We start from the raw sequence: 27163 nt of genomic DNA on the forward strand, positions 1-27163 counted from the left end.
TAACAAGTCACCACATTTTTTTTTGTGGTTTTAACAACACAAATGTATTATCTCATTGTTTCGGAGATAACAGGAATGGGTCTCACTGGACTATAGTCCTCAGCTTCCAAAACAGCACAGTGGTCATGTCCTCCTGTCACATCACTCTGACCTCCTCCTCTGCCTCCTCTTCTACTTCCAACCCCTGTGATTGCACTGGGCACCTGGATAACACGGGACCCCCGCTCTTCCTTTGGGTGAGCTAATTAGCACCCTCTATACCCTCTTCGGCATTAATTGCTCCTGGCCATGGAAGGCAACATGTGGGGACCCGGATGTGCACATCATTGGAGGGCAATATCCTGCCACCTACAAGGACCAACTCTTCACCTGCTCCACCCTCTCTGCTTTGCTTAGGGCTTGGGTTTTGTTTGTTTTTACCATTTTAAACATTTTTCACATGTCCATCTCAGTGGCATCAAGCTCAGTCACACTCTGGGGTACAGCCACAATTATCACCCATCTCTACACTTTAAAAAAAAAATTTAAGTTGTAGATGGACACAGTATCTTTATTTTATGTATTTATTTTGATGTGAAGCTGAGGATCCAACCCAGTGCCTTACACATGCTAGGCAAGCTCTCTACCACTGAGCCGCAACCCCAGTCCCCACTACTTCTTCATCTACCCACACTGACACTGCACCCAATAGACACCTAACTCCCCATTCCCACCCCCCAGCCCCTGGCAGCCACTTTCTGTGTCTATGAATTTGGATCCTCTAAGGACCTTATGCAGGTGGATCATACAGTGCTATCCTTTTGTGATTGTCACATTTCACTTAGTGTAATTCCCCTCTGCTGTGGAAGGTGACATGTGTACAGCCCTTGAGTCTTCGAGGGTCATTGTGCTGGTCTCGTTTTGCAACAACTCTGCACTCCTGGGCCACTCATGCATTCAAAAGTTGGCCCTGCAGAAAGTCCCTACCAGGAATGACATTTTAGGTAAAAGTTTGCCAACCGGTGGCCTGGAGATTTAAAAAGAACAGGAAGACCACAGGGTGTAGCTAGAGCTACTCACATGTGGGTCAGCTTCTAGACTTAGCCACACGGCAGTGTGTAATCTCAGAAAAACACTAAATCCCTTGAAGGCCAAGTTCTTCCTCTGTAGAATGGTGATAATGATGTACCTTATAGGACTTGCAGGAAGTTTAAAGAAAATGAACAAAGGCATATACTTAATGGGGCCCTTGTCTAATAGTACGTGCTTGACCGTGTTGGCTGTTGCTCCTCTTATTAATAGATATGCACACTGGGCCTTCATGGGTCAGAGGATTACTGTGTTGAGAAAAATCTTGGAATTCACCTAGAGCAGCCATCGGCAGCACAGCGGAATCCCAGCTGAACCTGCTTACCCTGCTAATGGGACACTGTAGCACAGTCTAAGTTGTACCCATGAGAAATGTCACATCCGAGAGACAAGGACAGGTGTGCTGCCCACATGAGGAGACGACATGAGTGAAAGGCCAGCTGCTGGGGCACATCAAGTTAGTACTGTTCCTGGGTCCTTGTCTAACATGGGGACCCTTGAGGAGGCGGCAAAAGCAGAATAATAATTCTCCACCTTTGCTGGCCTGAGAAACTCATTCCCTCCTTCTCTCATCCTTCCTCCTTTCCTTTTCCTATTTATTTATTTATTTATTTTCTCAAAGAAGGTACAGAGGAGAATGTTCCGGGGAGCATCCGGGTCAGTGAGCTATAATGCTCCTGACTGCAGCCCTGTGCCAGGACTTTGAAGCATTGATGATATTTTTCCGGCTGAGGTCTCCATCCTCCCATCTGTAGAATGGGGATCAGGCCAATCCACTCCCAAGAAAGACATGGAAGAAAGTCAAAGTGATTAGAGACAACTCTCAACTCTGAATCCACAAAGTAGAATGGTAAGGCCTCCTTCACCCTCATTTTCCTCCCCTACTCTTAGTGGCTCTCCTATATTCAAGGAAGTAAGACCTAAAACACATTTGTGTAGGTTGCTTCTCTTAGAAAAGGGCACAGAACTGGGCTCGGTGGCCCAGCCTATAATCCTAGCATCTCAGGAGCCTGAGGCAGGAGTGGGTCGTGAGTTCAAAGCCAGCCTCAGCAACTTAGTGAGGCCCTAAGCAACTCAGTAAGACCCTGTCTCTAAATTTTTTTTTTTTTTTAAAAAGGGTGGGGGGAATGTGGCTCAGTGGTTAAGCACCCCTGGGCCCGATCCCAGGTACAAAAGAAAAGGAAGAAAGAAAAGGGCACAGAGAAGATTTGGTAAGTTCTGACTGAGTGCCAGACACTTGACAGCCCAGACATCATTGATTTCATTTATCATCACAAGAAATCCCACAGGGTTATTCCTATGTCACCTAAGAGGAAACTAAGTCACAAAAGTACACTAATACCAAGTCACCCTAGTGTCATTCTGTGGATCAGTGGAGACAGAGGCAAGTAGAGCAACTGGCAACGGTGAGGTTGAGGAGTTTTCTGTATGAGAAAAGGCAGCTGCGCTGACCACCCAAGGCTGAGGAGGCTGGTCCTAAAAAGCACAGTCAACTCATTTATCCATGTCACTGGAGGGACGTGGAGCACCCAAATACCTTTCTGTTTGGCTCTGATGTTTATGATACATTTTATGATTTTTTTTTTTGGAGGCAGATTTATCCTCTTGATTATACAATTCTGAAGGCAGCTACTAAGATGGATTTTTATTCTCTGTGCCCACATGCCCCTGCGTGTGTGAGGAGCTGGCTGGGACTCAACAGGCTGTGAAACACCCTCCTGTGGCAGTAGAGAGTTGCCAATGTCAGAAACAAAGGGCCGAGTGGGAGGGCGACCAGGTTCAGCGGGGAGATCAAGGCTGCCCTGGGTGGTCCCTGAGCTAGCCAGTGTGGGCTGGCCAGGCTGGGCCTGGGACAAAGGAGAGCAAGTTGAGAGCTCCTCCCCCGTGCCCCCATGCCCACTCCCCACCCTCTGGTATCAAAAGAGGCAGGGAAGGCTGGGCAGCTGTGCTAGCACCAAGCTGGTGGTCTGAGCCCTGATGGGCTCCGCTCTCACCAGGTGGACTTCATCTTTGTCCGGGTGACAGTCACGATCACAGTCATCTTCCTCAGTCAACAGTGTTTCCCAGACCCCCTGCTGGGTGGGAGGACAGAAGGCTAATTCCCTGGCTTAGCTCTCCCATGGTGGGGGTGCAGGCCTCAGCAGCAAGGTCCTCCCAGGGAAGCCAACTCTTAGCCGCTTGGCCAGATTCCCCAGCCCTGGCCCATTCCACCTCTGGCCCTGAGTCAAAAGCATGGCCTGATCAGGAGTAGGGCTCAGCCCAAGCACAGGTTTCTGGTTCCTGAAAATTCCTGGCCTGCTACGGGATTAGGAGGGAGGGATCCGGGAAACCGGAGTTTGGAGATGCTGGTCACAGCCAGGAGCCTACCCTTGAGGCAGAAAGCCTAGGCAGCCCAGGGGAATGCAGTTGTCTAAATTAACCTGCAGGGAATCTGTAAACCAGTCCCAGGCCACCATTCTACCAGACTCCTGTGTGTTCTAGAAAGACTGATATCTTTCTTAGAAAGAAAAAAGGGGTTGAAAATCCACCACCAAGTGTGCATGTGAGTTTGCGTGTGTTCCTGCAGCTGTGTGTGTGGATACTGAAGACAGTCATGCAGGTGATGGAGTGGTTGTGAGCACAGGCTCTGGAATCTGTGTCTGATTCCTGGTCTAATCATCTACCCACTGGGTGAACTCAGGCCAGTGCTCCAACCTGTTACCCCTCAGTTTCCTCATCCATAAAATGGAGATACAAATGTATTTAATTCTTGGGACTATTGTGATGCTTAAACAAGTCAACATATACAATTGTTCTCCCTTCTTTAAGACTTTGCTTGCTGAGGTTTCAGTTACTGAAGGTTGACCAGTCTGAAATTTTTAAATGGAAAATTCTAGAAAATATCCATAAGTTTTAAATTGTAGGGCATTCTGAGTAGCATAATAAAATCCTGTGCCATCCTGCCTTGGGCATGATTCATCCCTTTATCCAGTGTATCTGTGCTGTATATGCTACCTGTGCGTTGTTGAGTAGCCTCTCAGTTATCAGAACAATTGCCGAGGTATAGAAGTGCTTGTGTTCGAGTAACACCTCATGTGGTAGCTTAACACTATATCACAATACCTAAGTCACTCACCTCACTTTACCTCATCACATAGGCATTGTATCTCATATCATCACAAGAAGTGTGAGTACAGTACAATATAGTATTTTGAGACCACATTCACATAACTTTTACTATAGCATATTGCTACAATTGTACTATTTATTATTAGCTGCTAATCTCTTATTGTGCCCAATTTATAAATCAAAACCTATTATATGTCTGTATATGAAAATACATAGTATTTTACATAGCTCAGTGTTATCCTTGGCTTTGGCCACACAATGGAGGTCTTAGAATGCATCTCTTGTGGAGAAGGGAGCCTACTGCAGAGTAGGCTTCATGCTTGGCATTTGGTTCAAGCTCAACAACTTTTAGCGACGTTTATTATTATTTGTATGCTTATCCAAGTAAATTGATTCCCGTATGTCCCTTCTTCTTGATTCTAAAATAAGGCCTGGGCTGGGCATTGTATTGCATGCCTATAATCCTACCTACTCTGAAGGCCAAGGCAGGAGGATTGCAAGTTTGAGGCCGGCTGGGCAACATAGCGAGACACTGTCTCAAAATAAAAAATAAAAAAGGGGGGTATATAGCTCAGGGGTAAAATGCCCCTGGATTCAACCCTTAGTACCACAATAAATACATAAATAAATGAAAAAAAAACAGATAAAGCAGAATGAGGCACAAAGGGATCCCTGGAGGCTGCCATGCTTGAGCCAGATTCAGGCATGAACATATCGTATATACGTACACTCACTTCCTGAATTTTTACATTCCCAAATTCACAAGAAGGACTTTCACAGAAATGCCATCTTAGAACTCATGCCGTTTGGGACCCTTTTATACATTCAAACACTTAACAGCAAGGTCCTTCTGATACTTCATCAACCCAAACCTTTTAAACTGGCCCAGCCAGATCCACCTCGTGCTCTGGCTTGATTGCAGAGAGCTTTCGGAATCGATTTTAGAGCCTGCTCTCTTGGCTTCTGGATTATTTGTGTAACCACTTGCTTTCTTTACTCCCAGATAATTGAATTGCCTGTTTTTACTCATTAACATAGAGCGATATCTACATAAATGAAATCATTTTAATACCTTATCCTTATTGGGTTGTAATTGCTCAGAGAGAGAGAGAGAAAAAAAGTCCTTTTCCCTTGGGAGATGCAAATCTTCAGTATTTGGGCGATACACTTGGTGATAATAATAATGAAAAATTAAATAAAATGGCAACAATATTGATGATGATACTGAGGAAGGTGGCAGCAACATCTATCTCTTGCTGAATACTTATGTATGTCAGGACCTGTGGTAAGTCCTTATGGGCATCAGCTCATCCAATAGAGTGGAGCTGCCACTTTGCAGCAAACGATGGGCAATCCCTGAGGAGCTTTGCAGGGGAGGGGCTGGGGGCCCCAGAGCCCCGGCCACAGATCCAGAGGGGACACAGATTCCAGAGCCCCGGCCACTGATTCCAGAGCATCCTCCTGGAATCCCGAAGCACTGCGATCCACAGGGAGGACACAACACCCCAACCCACTCTTCAATTATACACACACACACTGCCCCTATGTCATTACCCCAACAAATGTGCTAAAGGAAAATAAACTCCGCAAGACTGGCTTATAAAAATAGCAAAATGCACAGCACAGGCCTGCTCTGTATAATTCATGCAGAAAACATGGAAACATCTTATCCTGATAAATTGTGCTTTTTGAGGTTTCCATGAATTTGCTGACTGCACACACACACACACACACACACACACACAGAGAGAGAGAGACACACACACACACACACACTTGCATGCATGCACTGTGTGTATTTTGGTAATACTGCTTATATTTCACTAAAGAGAAGGTGAGAGCCCCAGGCTAAAGACTGGCATGCCCTCAGGGAGCTTTTGGCCTAAGGCTGGGAATCTGGGTGGGGAGGCTGATCCCAGTTCAGCCTTGCCCAGCTTATTAATATTTACCAAGTCTCTGCATCATGCCAGCACCCGTGAGCAGAGGACTTCCAGGGAGGAATAAGGGTTCAGAGGAGGAAGCGGACTCCTGAACAGGTAGGTGTGACCATGAAGTCGAGCCGGAGGATCAGGCAGGCTTCCAGAAAGAGCGGGACTGAATATTAAAGAACAAGTACAGTGCCCAGGGAAGGCAGGTGGGAACAGCATTCTAGATAGAGTAAATGAGCCGGGCCCAAGGAAACAGGGGACAGGGTCATTTGGAATCACCAAGGCATGCAGTGAGTTGAGGCTGGGGTGGTAAATAGTAGTCACAACAGAAGAAAAGGCCTGGCCACCCCAGTCAGGAGTCGGGCTTCACTGTGGGAGTGGTTGCTGAGCATCCCGTTAACTCCTGCAGCTTGTCACTCATGGGAGGAGACCCTCCCTGCCCTCCACCTGACTAGGTCAGAGCCCAACACCCTGGACTGCCTTCCCTGCCCACCATGGTGCTTCTAATTCCAACTGGAATTCTAGCATGATCTGGATGGTTTGGGGGCCCTCTCTGCCCGGCTAGACACTGTGGGCTGTCCTGCTCATTGCCGAGTCTCCAGTGCCCGGCACAGTTCCTGGTAAAATGAGTCACGCAGTAAACATTTGTTGAATGAATGAATGGCTAATGACTGACTCTCGCAACTCATCAGGAGAAGGCTGAATAGGGAGAGACTGGAGACTGGGAGACCAGTTGGGAGATGAAGAGTTCTGCCTGAACCATGCTCAGGGTCTGAAGTAGACAGCAGGAGTGAATCCGAAGGCATTTGGAGGGTACAATCAGCGGGCAGAGGCTGATGGGACCTGCGTGGGGAGAGGGAGTTGTCTGGATAAGTCATTTGCTAAGATGAGGAACGAGGGGGAAGGAGCAGGTTTCAGGGAGAGGGGAGGGAAGAGAGGGTAAGGAGGGAGGAGAAGGGTTAAACGAGGACAACCTGGACATGGTAAGTCTGAGTTCCCAGAGGCTCAGGACATCCTCTTCCTGGAAACAGACACAGTGACCTGTCTCGCCACCCCCGGGAATGCCCTCGCTCCCTGCCCTTCCATTCCCCCAACCCCGACCCCCACATGCACAGGCAGATCAGCCCTCACGCTGCTCCTGCAGAAGACGGACCCACCCCGGGCACTTGTCCATCCCAATGGCCAGGCCAGATCATCAGACTCCCTTGGAGAGATGGTGGAGGTGGGGGTTCCTGGCCTCTCTAGGAGGACGGGAAGGATGCCTGCTGGACATGGAACCCAAGCGGCCTCCCAGACAGGCCAGTGCTGCTGCTCACCCACACTCATCCCTCTTGGGGCCCTTCTCTCTCATCTTAATAGGCCTGGGATGTAATAGAAACAAAGCAGCTAAGACCCTGCATTCTTGGGGAGGTGGGGCGCTAGCTAGCCAGTAAGAAAGATGCACCTCAGAGGGCAGCAAGTGCTGTGGGGAATAAGCCAGGGGAAGGGGCCAGAGCAAAGGTGGAAAAGCAGAGTTCACCCAGGGTGCTAGGGAAGAGCTCTTTGGTATGTGGACATCTGAACAGAAACTTGAAATAAGGAGCAAGTGCAAAGCCTTGAGCCAAGAACATGCTTAGCGAATTAGAGGCACAGCAGGGACCAAAAGTGAGGCACAGAATAACACCAGTACCCTCAGAGGGGAACCGAACAGTCCAGCCGGGGGCGGGGGGAAGACTTTGTCTTTTACTCTAAGTGAGATGGGATGCCACGGGTTCTGAGCAGAGCTAGGGTATGAGCTGTAGAAGGGGGGAGAGTCAGACGGACAGGATGCAGCAGGATGAGGGCATCCCAGCCACAGTGAGGCCTGGGAGAAGGTAAGAGAAGTTTCCCCAGTGAGACTCCCCAAGCAGGATGGGCAGGTGTCCAGATAAGGAGCATGTGTGCATGCGTTTGGTAGGGAAGAAGGAAAGAACAGAAAATGATATTCAACATTCGCAGAGGATATGGCATATGCCAGGAACTGGGTGAAATATTTAAACTATTTTATAGGCATGAATTTGATTCTCCCATTTTGCAGATGAAGAAATTGAGACCCAGAAAGATTGTTGTTCCTCCCCACTCCTGATAATACGAGAGGCAGCACATAAAGCCAAGCAGTCTGGCTCCTGAGTTTGCATTTCCTTTTTTGGCGGAGGGGTATCCTAGGGATTGAATCCAGGGGTACTTAACCACTGAGCCACATCCCCAGCCCTTTTTATTTTTTTATTTTAAGACAGAGCCTCACTAAGTTGCTGAGGCTGGCTTTGAACTTGTTATCCTCCTGCTTCAGCTTCCTGAGTTGCTGGGATTACAGGCATGCACCACCAAGCCTGGCTGAATCTGCATTTCTAACCATCACACAGTGTCACACTGGGAACAGTGTTCCAGGCACCAGACTAGTAAATTCAAAAGTCTGGAACTAAGAGAGGTCAGGAGAGAGGGCTGGTCAGGCAGAGGGAGCACCAAGAGCCTGGCACTGTCCTTTCTCTGAACAGTTGTCAAGAGTTAAGGAAATCCAAGCTGGAGCAAGATCAGACATGCACCCTGGGGAAAAAAAAAAAGATCACATCTTAGCCCTAGGGGACATCTTAGCCCTAGGGGATCCAAAGCCTGAGGGCAGGGCCACTCAGCCTGGTCGCTCTACCAGCACCTCAGTCACCTAGGTGATTCCTAATTGTTCTCTAGATCATAGTTACTCAAAGTGTGGTCCCTGGACCAGTAGAATTGGCAAACCCCAGAAGCTTATAAGGAGAACCACAGGCCTCACCTAGATCTACTGAATCAAATCAGACCCTGCGTTTTAGCAAGATCCTCAGATCTGTAGTAGAACCATTAAAATTTGCAAAGTCCTGTTCTTGATCTCAGGCCAAACACATTTTCTTAGGAGCTTTTCTGACCCTCTGATCCCCTAAGGGTCTCCCAGGTGATTTTATACTCAGAGCAGTTTCAAATCCTGATTCACAGTTTTCACCATTATCATGCAACTCTTCTCAAACCTGCCGTACATTATAGCAACCTGAGAAGTCATAGGTACTGAGGGTCAATGGCACTACTTACCAGTGACATCAGAACCCCTGGTGATGAGACCCAGGTTCTCTCATACCTAATCCTCCCCGGTGTCACCCCACAGACACACCCTGGCATTCCCAGGACAGCCACAGTTTCGAGTCTCTATGGTAACTAAAGCTTCATACCTGCCCTCTGTGCCTAAGTCCCTGTGGGCAGGAACTGCGTTTTCCTGACTTACTGCTGTTCCCAGGGCCAGGTTATCAGCACCTGGCACCAAGTAGATGCTCAGTGAAGACTTTCCCAAAAGAAGGCAGGGAGAGAGGAGGGGAAGGAAGAAGCATCCCCAAGCCACCAGCCACTGCTCCTTTGGGGTTAAAATGCAGAGCAGGGCCTTCTCAGCGCTGGCTGCCCAACTTCACACATAAAACTTGACATGTTTTCTGTTTCTTCTCACTGACTCCTCTAGGGAAAGCCAACAGCCCAGCAGGGGTCAGCTCTGACCTCCCCAGAGGGAGTGGTTCCTATCAAGTTCTGGTGTGGGGCGCAGGTGTGGTGCCTCCTGCCTGTGGGGCACCCTTTGAGAATCCAGTCCTGCCCCCTCTGCTTTTGAGCATGAGCAGGTCTTTGGGGACATAACCTGGGAAAGCCTGATCCCAAACCCTAGGCCCTGGCCCAGCTGGGGTCCTGACTCTAGGTCTACTTGGGTTTTACCACAGCAATCAATCAGGGCCTTGTTTTACCCCAGAGCCCACACGACTTCTCCTCTCACCAAAGCAAACTTCGCTCCCATCCCTTCTGGAGAGGTTCATTTAATAGCGTGTGAAATGAAATGTCAACAAGAATTAGAACAAATGGCACTGTAATCCCCAGCAGATGACAGGCAGCCAGGGGGCAGGCCTGCTCCTACAGACCAGGGCCGAGGGGAGCTGACCAGGGGACCACTCGGCTCTGGTTCCAGGAAGGGGACCCTTTGGCACACCATCTCCCTGCTCGTGGCTGGAACATCGTCTTTGAGTTTCTGACAGAAGAGGAGAAACTGCCTTTGACATAGGGAAACAGCCTTCCTCTGACACACAATTAGCAAGGACTCGTGTTCCCCAGTGCAGGACCCGAGAGTCCTCATCAGCTGGCCGTGGAAACAGAGGGGGCCGGCCACATGCAGTCCTGACCCACTGCGGACAATCATTAGATCACCTTGTCTTGCACAGAGCTGCTGCTTTTCACAGGTCCCTGCAATCTGTCCACTTCTCCTGCCTGGGGACTTGGGGTGTGAGAGAAAAATGCCTCTGCCCTTTGACAGTCAGATCCCGGTGGACACAAGCCACATCCTCATCATTTGATGATGGAAACAGCAAGCATTGCTTAGGTGCTAGGCGCCAGGCCTGGAGCTAAGAATTTTATATGTATCATTCCTTTCCACGAACTCATGTATTCATTCAAACACATACCTATTGTCTACTCCGTACCAGACACACTTTGGCACAGTGGACAGCAGATACAAATCCCCGCCCCAGAGGAGCGTGGTGGAGGAGGAAGACCATGGTAAAATGAACAAACAGGAAAAACATCTACAGAGAACCAAAAGGTGCGCGGACTGCGGGGACTGCACCACACCCCATCAATGCTGCTGTGGTATAATGATGGGGTCCACCTTGAGTCTGCACCCGTGGGACCCCCAGGGTTACTCTGCTCTGCTGTCTCAGGGTTTCTTCCAAAGCCTAGGGAACAACCAATGGGAATGAAGGCAAGTGCTCCAGGCTCCTTAATTCTGAGGATGCAATATAGCTCCTCAGTGGTAACCAATGGCAGAGCCCCTTGGGGTGACCGGCTCACCCTTCCCTCAGGGCTGCCCCTTCTCTGGGTCTAGCTCACTCCTGGCTGCTGCCTGGACTCACCCAAGTTTTGGTCTTGGATCTGTTTTCAGAGGAACCCAAGCTAATCTGCAGGGCAATACATGTTAGGGAGGAAATAAAACAGGAAAGGGGGTGAAGAGTCATTTTAAGTCGGGAAAGAACCATGGCATTTTCTTTTCTAGAAAAGAAACAAAGCGCTGGCTCTGTTTCAATAGCTTTGCCGAGGTCAGCCCATGCCTGACAGAACTTAGACTTGCCTGCCTTCCTTTTGACCCCAAAGTGGAAGATGCTCCTCAGCACTCTCCTCCTCCCCTCTCACCTGGATGAAGGAAGGATGCTAAAACCCTGGAGGCGTGTGCTGGACGGCAGGCCGCAGAAGACGTCTGAAGGAGGAGGACAGAGGCAGACTGCTGGAAGGAAGTCCACCCAGGAGTGGAAAGGAGTGTTGGGCAAGGGGAAGTGGGAAAGTCACATTTTACTGAAGAAGGAGGAGGTGGTAAGAAAGCCAGGCATCAGTGTGAGCTCAGAGGCAGCCAGAGACCCTGGCTGAATCCTGGCCAGTAAGAGTCGACCGCACACAGGGCAGAGGCACCTCGGTCCCTATCTATTTCCACTTGGCTCTTTCTCCACGGTGGCGAGCCCCATGCCCAGCCCCTGGTCCACAGGCAAAGCCTCAACACCTCTTCAGATGCAGAGCCCTGGTTCACCCTCCCCTGCCCTGCAGACTGGCATGTCAGTGGCTTGTTCAAAGTCACACTGTAAGATGGCAGCAGAGCTAAAGTTGGAACCCGGGTCTCCTGATGTCTGTGCAGGGGCTGGATGCCCTTTGCCTCTCTCCCAGGAGAGGGGCTATGTTTCCATGGTGTGTGGCCCCTTAGTGTGTTGCCTGGATGGGCCAAAGCGTGGCAGGGAGGAGGCAGGTGAGGGCAAGGGCTATCCACACGTCTTCCGTGCACTCAGAGAACGCACTTGAGTTCTTTCTCGTGAATTCCTCTGCCCTGTGAAATCGACAGAGTGGCCATTATTCACCCCACTTTACAAGGAAAGAAACTTGAGGCTCAGAAAGTTCACCCAGCCTAGGAGCGGCACGGCCAGACCCCAATCCAGAAGCTTGATTCCATGTTTCATGCTCTTTCCAATTACTCGGAGCTAAACCCAGCCGGCCTCACAGTGATTACCTTTCATTAGCTGTAGAAAAGCCTCTGCTTTGGTGAGTTTCATAAAGGACTAAATCTGTCAGGAAAACAGAAAGACAGGGCCCTCATCCATCTTCTCGACAACTATTTATTAGACTTATTATTATGTAAATACAAAGGAGGAGGGGAAAACTACATTAAAAATCTAATCGAGCAGGCTTCAGAGGAGGGGTGTAGATGGCAGGGGAGGAGGAGGGAGGCTGGGTCCCTCTGGCCTTGGTAGAGGCCCACCTGGTGGAGGGAGGCTGGCTGAATGTGAGCCTGCTGAGGGGCAGGAGCAGGGAGCAGGCCATAGGAAGGCCACTCACAGCCAGGGCCGCACTGCTCAGCTTACAGACTTGCCATGTCATCCCACTCCCAACTAATGAAAGGTTAGGACACAATTAAAAAGCCAAATGGCATTCTTGAGCTCTTGATTGTGACCGTAGGGGTGGGGGAGCAGCTAGGTTAGTGCCCCCTCCTCCCTGGTCCCCTGCAAAGGGCTGAGAGTCCCTTTATGCCCTTTTGTATGTAGAGCCCAGCCAGCCCTGTTCTGGGCACGGGTGAGCCTCAGAGTCCCCCAGGGCTGGTGCAAACCGCCCTGTAATTGATCTGCTCACGTGTCCCACAGCCCTGTGTTGCCACTAGTGGGCTCATTGGTCTTTGTGCATCCCCTGTGGTGCCTGGCACATACAAGGAACGCAGTAAATGTTCCTTCTCAAACATGTGAATACATTCCCTGGAGGTGATTATGCTCTGAAGAGAGGAGAGGGAAAACAAATACAGGCATCTGGGCATTTCAGTCATTACCATTACAGGAGGCCTGGGGCGAACCAGTTAGCAGGCGAGGCCGTCAGCAGCCAGCCCTGGCCTGCCGACCTTGGCACTCAGCATGCCACACTGTGACTGTAGGTGCCTGCCTCCGCAGCTCAACCGGGAGCCATTGGTGATGCATCAGCTCCCCAGTGCCCAACAAGCAGCAGGTCCTCCATAGGAATGTAAAAATTAGGCAGGATATGGGCAGGGCTAAGTCCCCACCCACTTCAGCCCGCCCACAGACACACCCCGGGCACCCCATGGAGAGTCAAGGGCAGCCCCACCTCGAGCTCAGCCCTGCTTGGGGGCAGCACGTCCCCACTGCCCCTGTCCTGGTGCCTTGCGCAAGGCACAACTGGCACAGCCATATGTGACAGCTTTGTGAGGTTCAGCTGGCACAGGAGGGAATGCCGGGGGAATGCACAGAAGGCAGATTCACATTGGATTATTCTGGTAGACTAGAATGTAAAGTTCAGCCTTCAAGGTCAAGGGCATATATCCCATGAGTTCAGCTACAATTACCTCCCACTGATGGAGCGCTGCCAGTTCTGGACATAGTTACTGAGAGATTCCCCCCATTAGTTCTCACTACAGTCCCATGAAGATGGCATACCATTACCCACTTCACAGATGAGCTTGTTGAGGCTCAGAGAGGAGATGGGAAGTTGCTCTGGCTGACCCAGGGCAACCATTTGTATGGTTATGATCAAGTCAGTTCTTGGCCAGATCTGAACTTCTCACAGCTCTGTGCCAGGGAGTCGTCACCCAGCAACTGCCAGGTGAACCTTGAGTGAAGCTCCGGGCCATGACCAGTGCTGGGGAACAACGTGTTACAAAACTGCCTTCCTGTGATGCCTGACGCCTGCACCACTGCCAGCCCCTCTCCAGAGTGCACCAGTGGTGTGGGAACAGGGTCTTTGGGAACAGATGAACTATGCTCTGGTCCTGGCTCTCCCATGTCACTTGCTAGCCTGATGATCTTGGACAGCTTTGACTTCCTCATCTGAGAAAAGAGAACGCTACCCACCTTACCAAGTATCATGAGGATCTCATGTGCTCCTCTGTGCACAGCATGCGGCCTGGCACTTGGCATGGACTGGGCACTGGAGAAGCAGGAGTTGCTATTCCTAATAAATTGTCCGCTCACATGGAGTTATGTAATCGGGCAAGACTGAGGCTATGGTGGACCCCTGCTCAGAGTACAGAGGACACACAAAGAAGAAGTGACTCCTAATGTCCATGTTTATGAGGGGAGAAGGGCATCTGCGGATGGTCAACAAGGTCTCCATAGGTAGGGAGAAGGTGGTTGTTTCAGACAGAAACTGACCAGAGTGGTGAGCGCCAAAGTAAGCAGGTCTGGGAGTACAGTTGAGACTCAGAGGGATACTTGCTGAGTACACAAGACAGGAGAGATGTGGTCTGAGTCCTGCATGCCTTTGCTAGAAGAAGACAGCCTGACTGTTCATGGCCTCCAGCCCCAGGGCCGGCCAGGGATCACTCCCAAGCCTCCAGAACCCTCTGGCTGGCACATGCCTGTTTCCTTCTTATCTAACTTCCCTGGACAGAGGCAGCACATTCTCTCTGCAATATTCCCCCAGAGACGAACAGATTATTATTAAATACCAAGAAGTGAGGACTCTGAAGGTCTTTGTGTTTGCGAAGGGCTTGTCCACATCCTGCCAGAGCTGCTCCTGGTCCCTACGCCCCACCTCGCAGGAGGGCCCCACTGGATCAACATGGTCAAGGAGACAGGCTGTTCTGCGGGCAGAATCATACATTCCCTCAACCAGTCCATCAGTCCAACAGAAACGTAGGGAAGGAGGGACAGCTCAGGGCAGGAACTCTGCAGATAGAATGGCAAGGTCGGGACTAGTTCCTTTCTCTCTCTTATGGTATCTGATTGCATGGAATATCTTTTCCCATTCCTTCACTTTGGTCTGCTAATGTCCTTTAATGTGAAATGAGTCTTTTAGGCAGCAAGTAGTTGGGTCTTGTTTTAAAAATACATTCCGGCCACTCTAGGCCTTCTGGTTGGAGAATTTAAGCCATTTGCATTCAAAGTACTTATTGATAGCTAAGAACTTTACTGGTGCCATTTTGTTAATTGTCTTCTGGTGGCAGGGCTAGCTCATTTCCTCCCTGAGGGCGTAGTCTGTGTTCGAGGTAAGTGAGGTTATTGCCTAATTTCTGATTTCTGGATACACAATCATATATTTTATTAATTTATTCAGCCTGTGAGTGATTACTATGTGCCAGGCCCTGTTCTAGATGGCAGGGACACGGCAGGGACAAAAATAAGGTTCTGCGGGCGAGATAAGCAATACGTAAGGGAAACATTGGTAGAACACTTTAAAGTTTATAATATACTTGCTCAAACGTTATCTCAATTAATTTTCACTTCAGTCCTGTGATAATTGCATTTTTGTTATCCTCATATTATAGATGAAGAAATTCAGACTCCAGAGAGTTGGAATGACTTGGCTTCCTTCGCACAGCTAGGAATTGATGAGACCAGGACTCAACTCCCAGTTTTCAGGCACAGAAGATCACATGCTCTTCTGGCAATAGCCTGCCAGGGTAATGGCCAGTCAGAAGAGCAAGAGGAGGAAGGTCTCACTGTGTGTGTGTGTGTGTGTGTGTGTGTGTGTGTGTGTGTGTGTGTGGTGGGGGGTCTTCCTTCCTCTGTCCAGGGCTTCCAAGAGGATGCTGAGTTGCAGGGACTCCAGATATTCTCAAAATGGCTAACAAATGACCTACCCTGGTAAACCAGCCATCTAAGAAACTATCAGACGGGCCTGTGAAATCCTGCGAAATCCTGCACAGGGATGATATTTTTATTTGATTGGATTTTTGTTTTTTATTTTGCTTTGCAACTCTTATCTTGGGCTCAAAGACACCTTTTTCAATGGGGACTGTAGGTATGAGAGGGGCCAGGTAAGCAAACGGGGACGGGAGGCAATGCCCTGACCTCTAAGGAACCTTGTTCTTTCCTTCCATGGACCCCTGGTGAGTTCCTGGGGGGCCTGGGGTAAAGGATGACCAAGCCAAGCCCTGTCTGCCCACTTCAGGGAGGCGGCCTCACCAGGCCCGCTGGACAAGCAGGGTTGGCTGTGTCCCTGTCCTGTACCCGGCCTTGTCCATGCTCCCTGTCTGCCTGTCCTCCACAGAAAGATCTATTTCAAGGCACTGGGATGGTGCTGGGCATGGGGCTCCCCTGCCAGAGAGGAGTGCTGTTCCCATCTGTAAATGGCTCCAGCTCCTGGAAAAGCAACCACAGACGAGTGCTTAGCAGCAAATAGATCACTCCCCACAGAGCCTGTGATTCACAGGGCAAAGCGCCAGCCTCCCCGGGGCGGCACAGGGAGGCAGCAGCCCTGGAAGGTGCCAAGGAGGTGCTCAGGACTCTGGCCTGCACTTAAGGACAGGATTTATCTCTCCTTTCCCCACAGCCTGCTGGGCTGCTCTGCCTCTCTCTCCCACCCCCCTCCCCCAGGGCTGGAGAGAGTTTCTTCTCCTCCGTGGTGCAGGGCATTTCCCCAGAGAGGCTTAAAAACCATCAGACCAACCTGCTGGAAGTCTGCGCAGGCTCCTCTTGGCTTTCTCTCCTCAGCTAGTGGACCTGCGGTCCCCCTCTGGGAACTAGCCCAGCCCCCTCTCTGGTCCCCTTACCTCTGCAGTGAGCAGCTGATGGAGCCGAGCAGCACAGCCAGGGGAAGGGAAGAAGCAGGGAGAGACTAGGGAGGACCAGGAGAGAAGGGCAGGGGTTCTGGGAGGCGACAGGAGGAGCAAGAAGGGTGGAGAGGGCAAGCGCAAATGAACAGAAGACGAAAGGGCAGAAGGCTTGCTAAGATGGGGATCCTTTCTTTGGGGCCCAATGTCATATTTCAAGGTGGACAGAAAATCACAAGCATTTCCAGAACTCACTCCGGGTAGGTCTACCCTTGAGGGGAGTGTTCAACTACAATCTGTGGCCTTCACCCCAAAGGGACTAATGAATGATCCATCGGGCCGCAGGGCTGCTGCGAGCATCACACACTCAAGGTCCAACATAATGTAAATAAAATACTTTTTTTCTGGGAGTTGAAAATACGATGATGGTTTGTAGACTTGGGGCCTGGACCTGAGCTGGGTCTCCCTGAGCCTCCGTTTCTCTCCTCGAAAAGGGAGGTAATATGGTGGACCCTGCCAACCTCACATGGCCAGTGGGACGCTCAAAGGTGACATTCTGGGTGAAAACGCACTACAAATCCTAATGCAGGGAACAGTGGGGAGTCGGATACGGCGCTGAGCGCTGAGACCACTCAGAGTGGGTGGAGGGAAGAGAGAGCCAGAGAGAAGTCCTGGGGCAGGGCCAGAGGCTGGGCTGGAGAAAGGAACGATCAGATTTAAAAAAAAAGAAAGAAAGAAAAGGGACAAGCAGGAGAAGAGTGGGGAGATCAAGGGGGAAGACAAACGCTCCCTAAAAGGCATGGAGGTAGGCCTGCACTTATTTGTGGGACAATTAAAAATATAATTCTTTTTTTTCCTTTGCCGTTTCTGCCCTCCCCACCCCTGGCATTTCTAGGTGAGTCCCTCTGCCTAGACCTCCCACATTCCCACCCTTCAGCATGGAAAACTTTCCTAATGGTCCAGGTCTTATTGCGACATCACTCCTTCCGAGAAGCTGTGCCTGATTCTCAGGGATGGGTGCTCCCATAAACCTTACGTCAGTGTTTTTTCCCAGAGAGTTCTGCCGTGACCCCAAGTAAGGAATATATTTTACATCACACAATCAATCAATCAGCATGAAAAACGGAAATGGTTTTTAAGAAGTAACATTTTTCCCTTCTTAGGAGTGTGTGGTGCATCCTGTGTTCATTTCTATTCTGCTCTACTTAATTTTTCTTTTTTTTTTTTTCAAAATGCCGTCGTGACCCACTAAGTTAATTTCGTGACCCACTAATGGGCTGGTAACCCACTGTTTGACAACACCGCCTCTGCTCACCCTGCCAACACACTCGCTCCCTGCCATGGACAGTCGGGCAGCATCTGGTCTCTGGCCGGATGGCAAAGTCCCCAAGACAGGCATCTCCCTGGCTCTCCCCTGGTGCAGCCCCAGCACTGTGCCTGGGTCCCAGCAGGTGTTTGAAAAGGTTAAATAGATTAATTACTGAGTGGAGGGACGCCTGGATGGGGCAGAGGAGTGCAAAATAGAGCGGGACAGGAAGAAGAGGGTCTTGCAAATCAAGTGGGGGGAGGATGCAGTCTGAGGGTAGCAGAGCTCACACCCCAGGCAGGAGAGGAGGTCCTGGCTGCAAGGGTCCTGAGGAAGGCTCCTTCTTTGAAACTGTTTGAAGGGAGAGATGACGAGGCTCTGGCAAAGCTCTAGAGGGCAGAATAAGTGACAATGAAGACCCCAAGTCTCCAGCCTGAGGTGGAAGACAGGATGAGCTGTTAAGAGCCATTCTGCCCAATCCTCACAGCTTAGTAGAGAACAGCTTGCATTTAGTGAGCACCTACTGTGCACGGGCACTGTGCCAGGTCCTTTGCCTACTACAGTCACAGGCCGAGGGCACAGCTGGTGCGTGGCCCAGACAGAATTCAAGTCAGATGGTCTGAGTCCACAGTCCATATGTATCCCCTGCACCACCTGGCCTCTGTGTCAGCTGTCACCGCCACCTCCTGGCATCCATTTGTGGACGACATAGTCTATAAGTCCCCGATTTCTTTAGAATTGGGAACTATTATCACTAGGAGAGGAGCAGATGTGAGTATAGGGGGGGTGGATGGGGGTGGTGGGATGACATCTATATTAAACACCTTTAGCATGGGAACCGCCAAAGGAGGAGGAGAAGGGTATTCACTCATTCATTCCACAAACCTGTGTCTAGTGCCTTTTATGTGCCAGGCTTTGGCCAGGATGCTACGGACCCAACAGAGAACAAAACAAAGTCCCCTGCCCTGAGGAAATTCCACACTAGAGGAAGGAGGGAGCAGATATGAGCCAAGTAGATAACCATGGCAAGAGGCACAAGTGCTAAGGAGAACAAGAAAAGAGCCTGGGTCGGGCTGAGTGGGTCGGGAGTCGGGAAGGTCCCTCCAGGAGTGAACAGAGACCGGGAAAAGTGCGAGAGGAACTCTGTTGGCTTAGGTCTGAGATGGGCCCCCCGTCGCTCATGTGTGAGATAATGCAAGAAGGTTCCAAGATGAAATGATAAGATCACGAGAGGGGTAACAGAATCAGCGGATGAACCCACTGATTAACTGGGCAGAGGCTCAGTAAGGTGTGGCAGGAGGGAGCAGGTGGAGGGGTGCCTCTGGGCTTTTTATTTTGTCCCTGGTGAGTGGCATTCTCTGCTTCCTGGTGCCTGTATCCAGAACGGCTTTCCTCTGCCATGATGTTCCGCCTCACCTCGGGCCCTGAGCTATGGACTTAGCTGTCTATGGGCTGTGACTTCTGAGACTTTGAGCCAAAATACACTTTTTCTTTTTCTATGTTGTTCTTGTTATGTTTTTTGGTTACAGAGGAAAAACAGGTGACTGAAATAAAACTGCAAGGATGGGGGTGGGGAAAGAAACTCCAGTTAGGGAGCAAATGCTCCCCCTGAAAGACCAGGCCCCTGCTGGGGGTGGGGGAAAAAGGTCCCTGACCTGCAGCCAGAACACACCTGAGTCCAGCCTTGGGGGAGTGGTTTGGCCCAGACCAAGGCCACTATGGAAAGCCTCTGGAGGCTGCCTCAGGGCGCCCGAGTCACCCAGTGAGGTGAGAAGGGCTCTTGGCCTGGACTAGGTCAAGGCTGCTCCTGCAGTCCCTTCAGAGGTGGCGCTGGCCGTGCATGGGGATTGGGCTTTGCTCTCAAAAAGATCCTCACACACCCCCACCCACCCTTGCAGGGCAGGGTGGGACTGACCAGAGGCCTCTTCCACACAACTGTACCCTCCCACCACCTCACCTTCCCATGGAGGGTCTAAGGAAGGGAGAAGGACCCTGAAGCTGGTGCGGAGGACCCTGGGGGCCTGGGCAGCTCCGCTCAAAGGTCATCATTTTTCATCACAGCTTGCAGCTCAATAAGAGGAAAAAAACTTCCAGGACTTGGCTGATACCTCTGCCTGTCCTCTCCCTCACATCCAAGGTGGCTGGAACGGGTGGGAACAGCTCTTGTCCTCTCTATTCACACGTCCACTGCAAGGGAGATACTGAAGGCTGGACCGAAACTCAGGTTGGGCTCAATGCTAAATATGAGAGAACCCAGAAGCTTCTGCACTTTGCTCCTCTGGACACACGAGCCCAGTGCCTCCTACTCACCCCCACCAGGCTTTAAAAGCCAGAGAGAGGGAAGTAGGTGTCTCTGGTTCCCTTCCTTACCTCTTCTTCTGCAAGAGGAGACTTCCCCCATAAACCATCTCCGAAGCAGATGAAAAAGAAGACTAATATCAACAGCATTACACTGAACTCAGTAAATTCTCAGCATTATTCTAAATGTTTTATCTGAACAAACTCACGAAATCCTCCCAAAATCTAACAGCTAACCATGATCCCGGTGCACAGACAAGGGAACCAAGACACAGAGAGATGAAGCAATTTACTCATTGTCACGAAGCTGGTGTAACTGGATGTCGGACTTCCTGAATTTGAGACACAGACAAGTCTGTACATCAATAGCTACCACATCCTCCAGTGAGGGGTGAGGCCTCCTGGGGGAATCCGAGCTGTCTGCCCACCCCAGCCCGTCGGTGGGGTTGGAGAAAACCAAAAAAAAAAAAAAAAAAAAGGGGGTTAACAGAAATTGGAAGAAGACCATTAAAGAGAGTCACTGGTTTACTATGTGTCAGCCAAGAGTGAAGGGCCTGAAGGAAACCTCTCAGAGAATTTAACATGGGTCTTCTGCCTTTGGGGGACACAGAAAACTGGTGTCTGATTCACAATGGCATGAATGATGAGCTCACAGCAGCTCAGGCCACAGGGCGAAGGAGGACTCTCTCCGGTGTCCAGGCCAAGGTGAAGCTGACTTGAACCACACCTGGGAGAACCCAACTGAAAGGCTGTGGGATGGGCGGTGGTCCCAGAAGGAAGTGGACAGCCTGTCCCACACTTGGGGACTGAGGAGGGAGCTGAGCGTCCACCCAGGAAGAGGCAACTGCTTTCTAGTGATTGTGTGGGGGCAAGGATCTCTGAAGAACTCCCCTCCCCAGGGGAGAGGTCGGCTTTACACATGGGCCAGGCCCAGAGAGCCTGGTCAGAGCCCTGACCGTCACTCAAGCAAGAACTTCCGTGCCCTGCTCTCCTCCCATCCCCTGCCTCCATTCCAACCTGGGGCAACTCCAGTTAGCAACGTGGGAGAAGAGGATGGCCTCACTGAGGGTGTTCCCCTGCCCCTCCAGACCTGCTCTCCACCCCTGCCCCCCCTCCACCCCCAGGAAGCATGTGGGTTACGAAGAAGTATTGCCTCTGCTCCCTCCATGCCAGGTCACCATGGGTTCCCGAGTCCCTCTCCTGAAGGTGGTACCCCCTTCAGGTGGCCCATCTGTATGGCTGCCTTCCCTTGGTTCTAGTAAATTCTCCTTCCTGAGGCTCCTACAGGCCTGAGAGTCTCGCCTTTTTAAATAGTCCTTTTATGATCCTCCCTTCAAGCGCCCAGTTTATATGAGGCATCTGCTTCCTACAGGGACCTCGACACAGAGGGGAGAGGAGGCAACTGCACCCCATCTCCCATTTCCACCTGCAACAGGAAGAGCCAAGGAACGGGAGGCGTCTCTCACTTCATTGGAGTTGATGACTGAGTTGGACACACGGAATTAGGTGCTAAGAGTGACCTGAAGAGTCACAGGACACAGCTCCGATCTCTTCCAGAGCATCATAAATGGCTCTGCCAAGTGAATTCACAGGGACGGTGGGAGACAAAGTCACTCTTGGGTTACTCCAAGAGTGGTACTCTTTGGTTCTCCTAAGTACCAGCGCTGGGATCCAAGCCCCGCAGGCTGCCTCCAGGGCCCATGCTCTAACCACTCCTTTCAGAGTTGGTCCTCCTGGAAGCGCCAATCTCTGTAACTGAAGTCTATTGTGAGAAGACCCTCAGGGAGGAAACTGGTCTATGTCCTTGGAACCAAAGCACTTATATAGAGTGTGACATGGGCTTCCTCTTCCTGTCTCTTCGCTGAATACCCGCCCTTTCTGCCTTTGATGACAATCTAGACAGACACACCTGCTGCTGACCTCGGAGGGTCTTTCTTAGGTTCAGGCCAAGATTTCCTAGAATTATCTAAATGCTAACTTTCACGATTCTGGGTCTTTTCTTTGCACATACTCTTCCCTCTGCCTCTATATGCCCTTCCTTTCCTACAGTTATCTTTCAAGTCCACCCTATAGACCAAATATTTCAAGATGTCCCCCCATGGTATCCCCAGAAGAGTCAGTCACTCCCTCATCTGTGCCTCTGCTGGATCTTGGCCACACTTCTCTTACTGTTCTCACGCCGCATCATAAAGATCCAGTTGCACGTGCGTCTTGCTCACCAGGCACCAAGCAGCTCAGAACAAGGGTCATCTGTGATTAATGATTTTCCTCTCTTCCATGTCTGGTATGAGACCTGACACGTGAGCACTCAATAATGGTTTTCAGAATAAATTAACAAATATATTAATAAGATAATAAACTCCTTTACTTTGGAATCAAATAGATTAAGCCAGCAATACTTATTAAACGTGCTCAGCATGCCAGCACTGCACTAGGCACTGGGGTGGGGGGGGCAAGTCAAGCAGGAGGGCACCATTCCTGCCCTTGAGACGCCATGATCTGGCTGGGGGGCAAACTGACACCCAGGTAGCTGTGGTAGTGGTGGGAGCCACAGCCACCAGTAGTGATTGATGCTTTATTGATTTTATGATGTGGTGGGCACAGTTCTGGTGACCATGTGGAAACTCATTTTCACCCTCATCCGCCACCCTACCAGGAAGGTGCTATTCTCATCTCTAAATCTACAGATGAGAACACTGAAGCTTAAAGCCACCCAGCTAGGAAGTGGCTTACGGAATCTCAGCCAGAGCATCTCATGTGTTGGGTGGGTTGCAGATGTTGCCAGAGTGGACAGAGCTGGGAGGTGCGGGCCGGAGCAGTGGGCAGTGTCGTGCGAGAGAGCCAGGACAAGAGCAGAACCAGGACGAGAGCAGAGCCGTGACCCCCAGGCCACCCCACGTTTCCTCCTTCACCCCTGGGTGTCTGGAGCCCTGGGGAGTCCACTGCTTGTTAGATGACTTTGTGAGGCGCCAACGTCATCATCACTCCTGCCAGGCGCCTCCCCAGTTCCGGAGCCCAAGGGGGCAGGAGCCCGAGGGGGCAGGAGCCCGCAGCAGCCACTGATTAATTTCCACTGACAAGAGGTTGCGTCTTCGGCAAGCACGGTATTAAATAGCTCCTTTTGATCATAATTAAGTTTCTCTCAGGCTGATGCTATAAATAGCCATGCCCTATTGATTGGAGGGTCTAGGCTGTGAGCTCAGCACCCTCCGGGAGCCTTTCCAGCCTGGCCCAGGGCTCTTGAGTCCCACTTTTCTCTTCCTGACACGCAACATTCCTGATTTCAAGGGCAGGTGCAGCCAAGCACCAGGCTTGGGTTCAGCCCATTTTCTCACCTGCCCCTCTCAACCCTCCTCCTGCCGTCCCACAAACCATTCCAGGGTTGGCTCACTGGGTTGCTAGGTTTCACAGGGACACTGGCTTTCCCCTGGCTCTGCAAACACCCCCGTTCCTCCCTACTATGCCTGGACACCTCCCTGTTATACCAGTGGGGAAACTGAGGCCCAGATAAGTCAAGTTCTTCTTTAAAATGTCTCCAGGGGAGAAACAAACTCACAACTAGGATTGCCCCTTCCTCCTTCTCTTCCTTCACCAAACCTTAACCAAATTTGTTTTGCTGACCTCAGTGCTATGTCCAAACGGATGGGAGGAGGGACTGGGGACCTGTAAGGTCCAAGATCACAATAAGAGGGGAGGGAACATGCAGAACATGATTCCTCTGCCCAACACATTTTTTTTAAGGAGAGAGAGAGAGAGAGAGAGAGAGAGAGAGAGAGAGACAGAGAGAGAGAGAGAGAGACAGAGAGAGAATTTTTAATATTTATTTTTTAGTTCTCGGCGGACACAACATCTTTGTTGGTATGTGGTGCTGAGGATCGGACCCAGGCTGCACGCATGCCAGGCGAGTGCGCTACCGCTTGAGCCACATCCCCAGCGCCCCCAACACATTTTTATACTGCTGAGAAAAACACTCTGGGGAACACCCTCCCTCTCCCCAACTGGAGGCCTAGGAAGCACCCCGGTTCTTTCTCCAAGGCTACATCCCAACACTCTAGAGCTCCTCTATAACCACTAAACATATACAAGGTACCATTGGGCCCCGTCTGTGATTTCTTGGTGTTGGGGGGGGGGGGAGTTGCCTGTTCTGCCCTAGGGAGCTGATGGGAACAAGGCAGTGTGGCCCGAGGAAGGGTCTGCCTGGAGATGCCAGGCTTTGCCTGATCCCACCTCTGCCACCAACTAGTGGCATGGTCCTGGGCAAACTGCTTGACTTCTCTTAATTTCCATCATCTATAATATAAAGGGTGAAAAGAAAGGACCTGTAATGTTCTTTTCAGTTCTAAGTTCTATAATGTTGCGATTCTGAGTAAGAAACAGGCATGAGCACACATGTGCCAGGAAGGTAGCAGGACTCTTCTGTGCTGTGTTCTCACTTTAAAGCAAAATATTGCTTGAACCCCAAATGAGGGTTCAAGCAATATTTTGGATGGAAATATTTTGTGGAACCCCAAAGGAGGCCATCCACAGAGAACAGACCCTGGTGCCAGGGTTTTGCCCTCCACTCTATATGGCAAATTCTGGCCCTTGGGTCAAATATGTTCCAACATTTGTCCTTGGAAATAAAATGGGAAGAAATCCATACGCGTTCATTCACCTGGTGTCTGTGGCTGCTTTCATGCTGTAACGACAGAGTGGAGGAATTGTTAACAGAGAATATACGACTCGCAAAGTCTAAAAATTTACTCTCTGGCACTTTATAAATAGATTTGCCAGGCTAGGGCCTGTCGGTGGGGTAGGAATAGGGATGGAAGGACTTTCCCAGTGGAGGTCAGCCTCGGGGAGATTCTAGGGGAGACAGACTGCCTATTCTCCACTGGGCTATAGATGAGGGTGTGGAAGGGGTCATTGGTACTTTTCCAGGAGAGACAGGTAAGGATCTTTGAATCCCTACGAACTCTGCTCACTGACCTGGCTGCCTGGAGATAGGCTGGCCCAAATCACCCCCCCCCCAACCCCCCTCCCCACAGAACTGGGTGGAGGTGGGGCAGGAAGGTATTTTTGTCTTAGTGCGTGACAGAGTGAGGGTCCTACTCCAACCTGACCAGACTCTGCTCCTCCCTGCTGGGTTCCATGGTTAATCTGCTCCAGAAAACCTCTCCAATCCTCTGTGGAGCCTGAGCTGAGTTGGGGAGGAGGGAGCCTGGGGTCCAATTCACAGTGCTTAGTAGCACAGCCATTCCCTAGGAAGAGCAGGAAAAGTTGGTCACCGACAGACAAAACAGAATGGAGCCCTGTGAGCGTCACTTAGCTCTCTGATGTATGAACAGAGCCGAGGAGCTGCCAGGGAACTGGGGAGCAGGAAGTGGGCTGGAGCCAGAGAGAGGAAACAGAGACATTAAGGAGAATCAGAATTGATGAAATAAAAACACATCGCCATTTAGCTTCCACTCTTTGTGCTCCCCCAAACTTTCCAGGCTGGGGCTGATCCGGTTTGGATCTCTAGGGGTGCTCCCGTTGCTCCCCACTATTCTCCCCTTTGGAGCTGGTAATTTAGCTCCATCTGGCATCTGTCCTGGCAGACAGCATGGCAGGACGAACCCTTGATCTTCACCCCAGGGTCTCATGCATCCACCTGGCGGGATATGGGGGTCTTTGATCATCTTCTTTCCCTCAGCATGAAGTCTCATCAGGTTTTTTGGGGTGGTGGGGAACAAAATCTCTCGATTAGTTTTTACACAGAGGCTGCCGGAGGCCATATGCCGTGTTCTTCAGCTCTGCCATTATGCATCTTGCTTGTAATTGCTTTAGAATGACACTCATCATGTTCTATTTTATCACCCAATGACAGATCCATCCAGGAGGAGGGAAACACACGCACTCACAGAGCAAGCCAGACTGCATAACGGTTAGGCAGAGTAATTGTTCTGAAATTCTAAGAGCTGGACTCTGTCCACTTGCTTAAATAGAGAAGGTGCTGCATTCTCGGCTCCTGCCTCTGCGTGTTAAGAGCGGACCGACCCAGCAGCCCGTGCTTCCAAACGCACTTTCCCACACTCACCAGCTCCCTCCAAGCTCCCCCATAAAACCCTCCCCCCCCCTTTCTTTGCTGTAATTACTCAAGGAGGAAGATTTCCTTCAGCGGTAAAAAAGCAACTATAAACAGAGAAGCAGACATCAGAGTTTTCCCTGGTGTTCAAAGATTCCTCCGCCTCAAGCATCCTGTGCCCTGGGACAAAAGCCCTTCTTTTCCGTCACCCTGGGCCCTCTGGTTACCTCCCTTGTCCCAGGAGCTCACCCACCCACCACTTCCCACCCCAATAGGCGAGGTCTCTCTTATTCCTAAAAGTTATGGGATTAGAAGCTTATGGGGGCTCCTGTGAACTAAGCTGCAGACACTTAGGATCATTGATTCCTGCTTCCTAGGGACAGCAAGGGCAGGACATCTGTACCCTCTCCCTCCCGACTGCTGAGAGGGGCAGAGAATCCAAGAGACCAGCAGCTAGGCCAACAATGGAGGCATCTTTGGCACCAGTGCTGTCCCTGACAGGTGCTGTGTGACACACAGTGGGTGAGCAGTAGAGCACCAAGAACGTCCCTTCCTCAGAGGCCCGAGGTACAAGAGAGGCTTCCCGAATGGGCACAACGCCCGAGCCACTTCTCCCTTTTCCATCTTGAACCACAGCTCTCCATGGCCCACTGTTAGGGCCTGACTCTTTCCCTGAGCTGGCTTCATAGCAGAACCCAAATGTCCAGGACCCCACCAGTTATTTAGGGCTTGAAATCTGGGCCCAGAGGAAATATCCCAGAGCCAAAGGTTCTGTGTTACAAAGGAGGAAGATCCTCAGAGGGTTTGATACAAGTCCCACTTAGCAAACCTGAGGACAGCTAACAGCCTTCAGTCACCCTGCAAATAGA

The 27163-nt window shown here is 50.7% G+C and overlaps 1 protein-coding gene and 1 long non-coding RNA gene across 4 annotated transcripts in view; one reads left to right on the forward strand and one right to left on the reverse strand.

The window, feature by feature from the left end:
- Kcnd3 (potassium voltage-gated channel subfamily D member 3) overlaps positions 1 to 27163 on the reverse strand; it is a 209177-nt gene that overhangs the window by 154465 nt on the left and 27549 nt on the right. The window lies entirely within an intron of this gene.
- Positions 1 to 27163, forward strand: part of LOC144368250 (uncharacterized) — a 41467-nt gene that overhangs the window by 11635 nt on the left and 2669 nt on the right. The gene's annotated exons all lie outside the window — the stretch shown is intronic.

Source organism: Ictidomys tridecemlineatus, chromosome 11 (assembly GCF_052094955.1).
Source record: "Ictidomys tridecemlineatus isolate mIctTri1 chromosome 11, mIctTri1.hap1, whole genome shotgun sequence".
Classification (NCBI taxonomy): Eukaryota; Metazoa; Chordata; class Mammalia; order Rodentia; family Sciuridae; genus Ictidomys; species Ictidomys tridecemlineatus.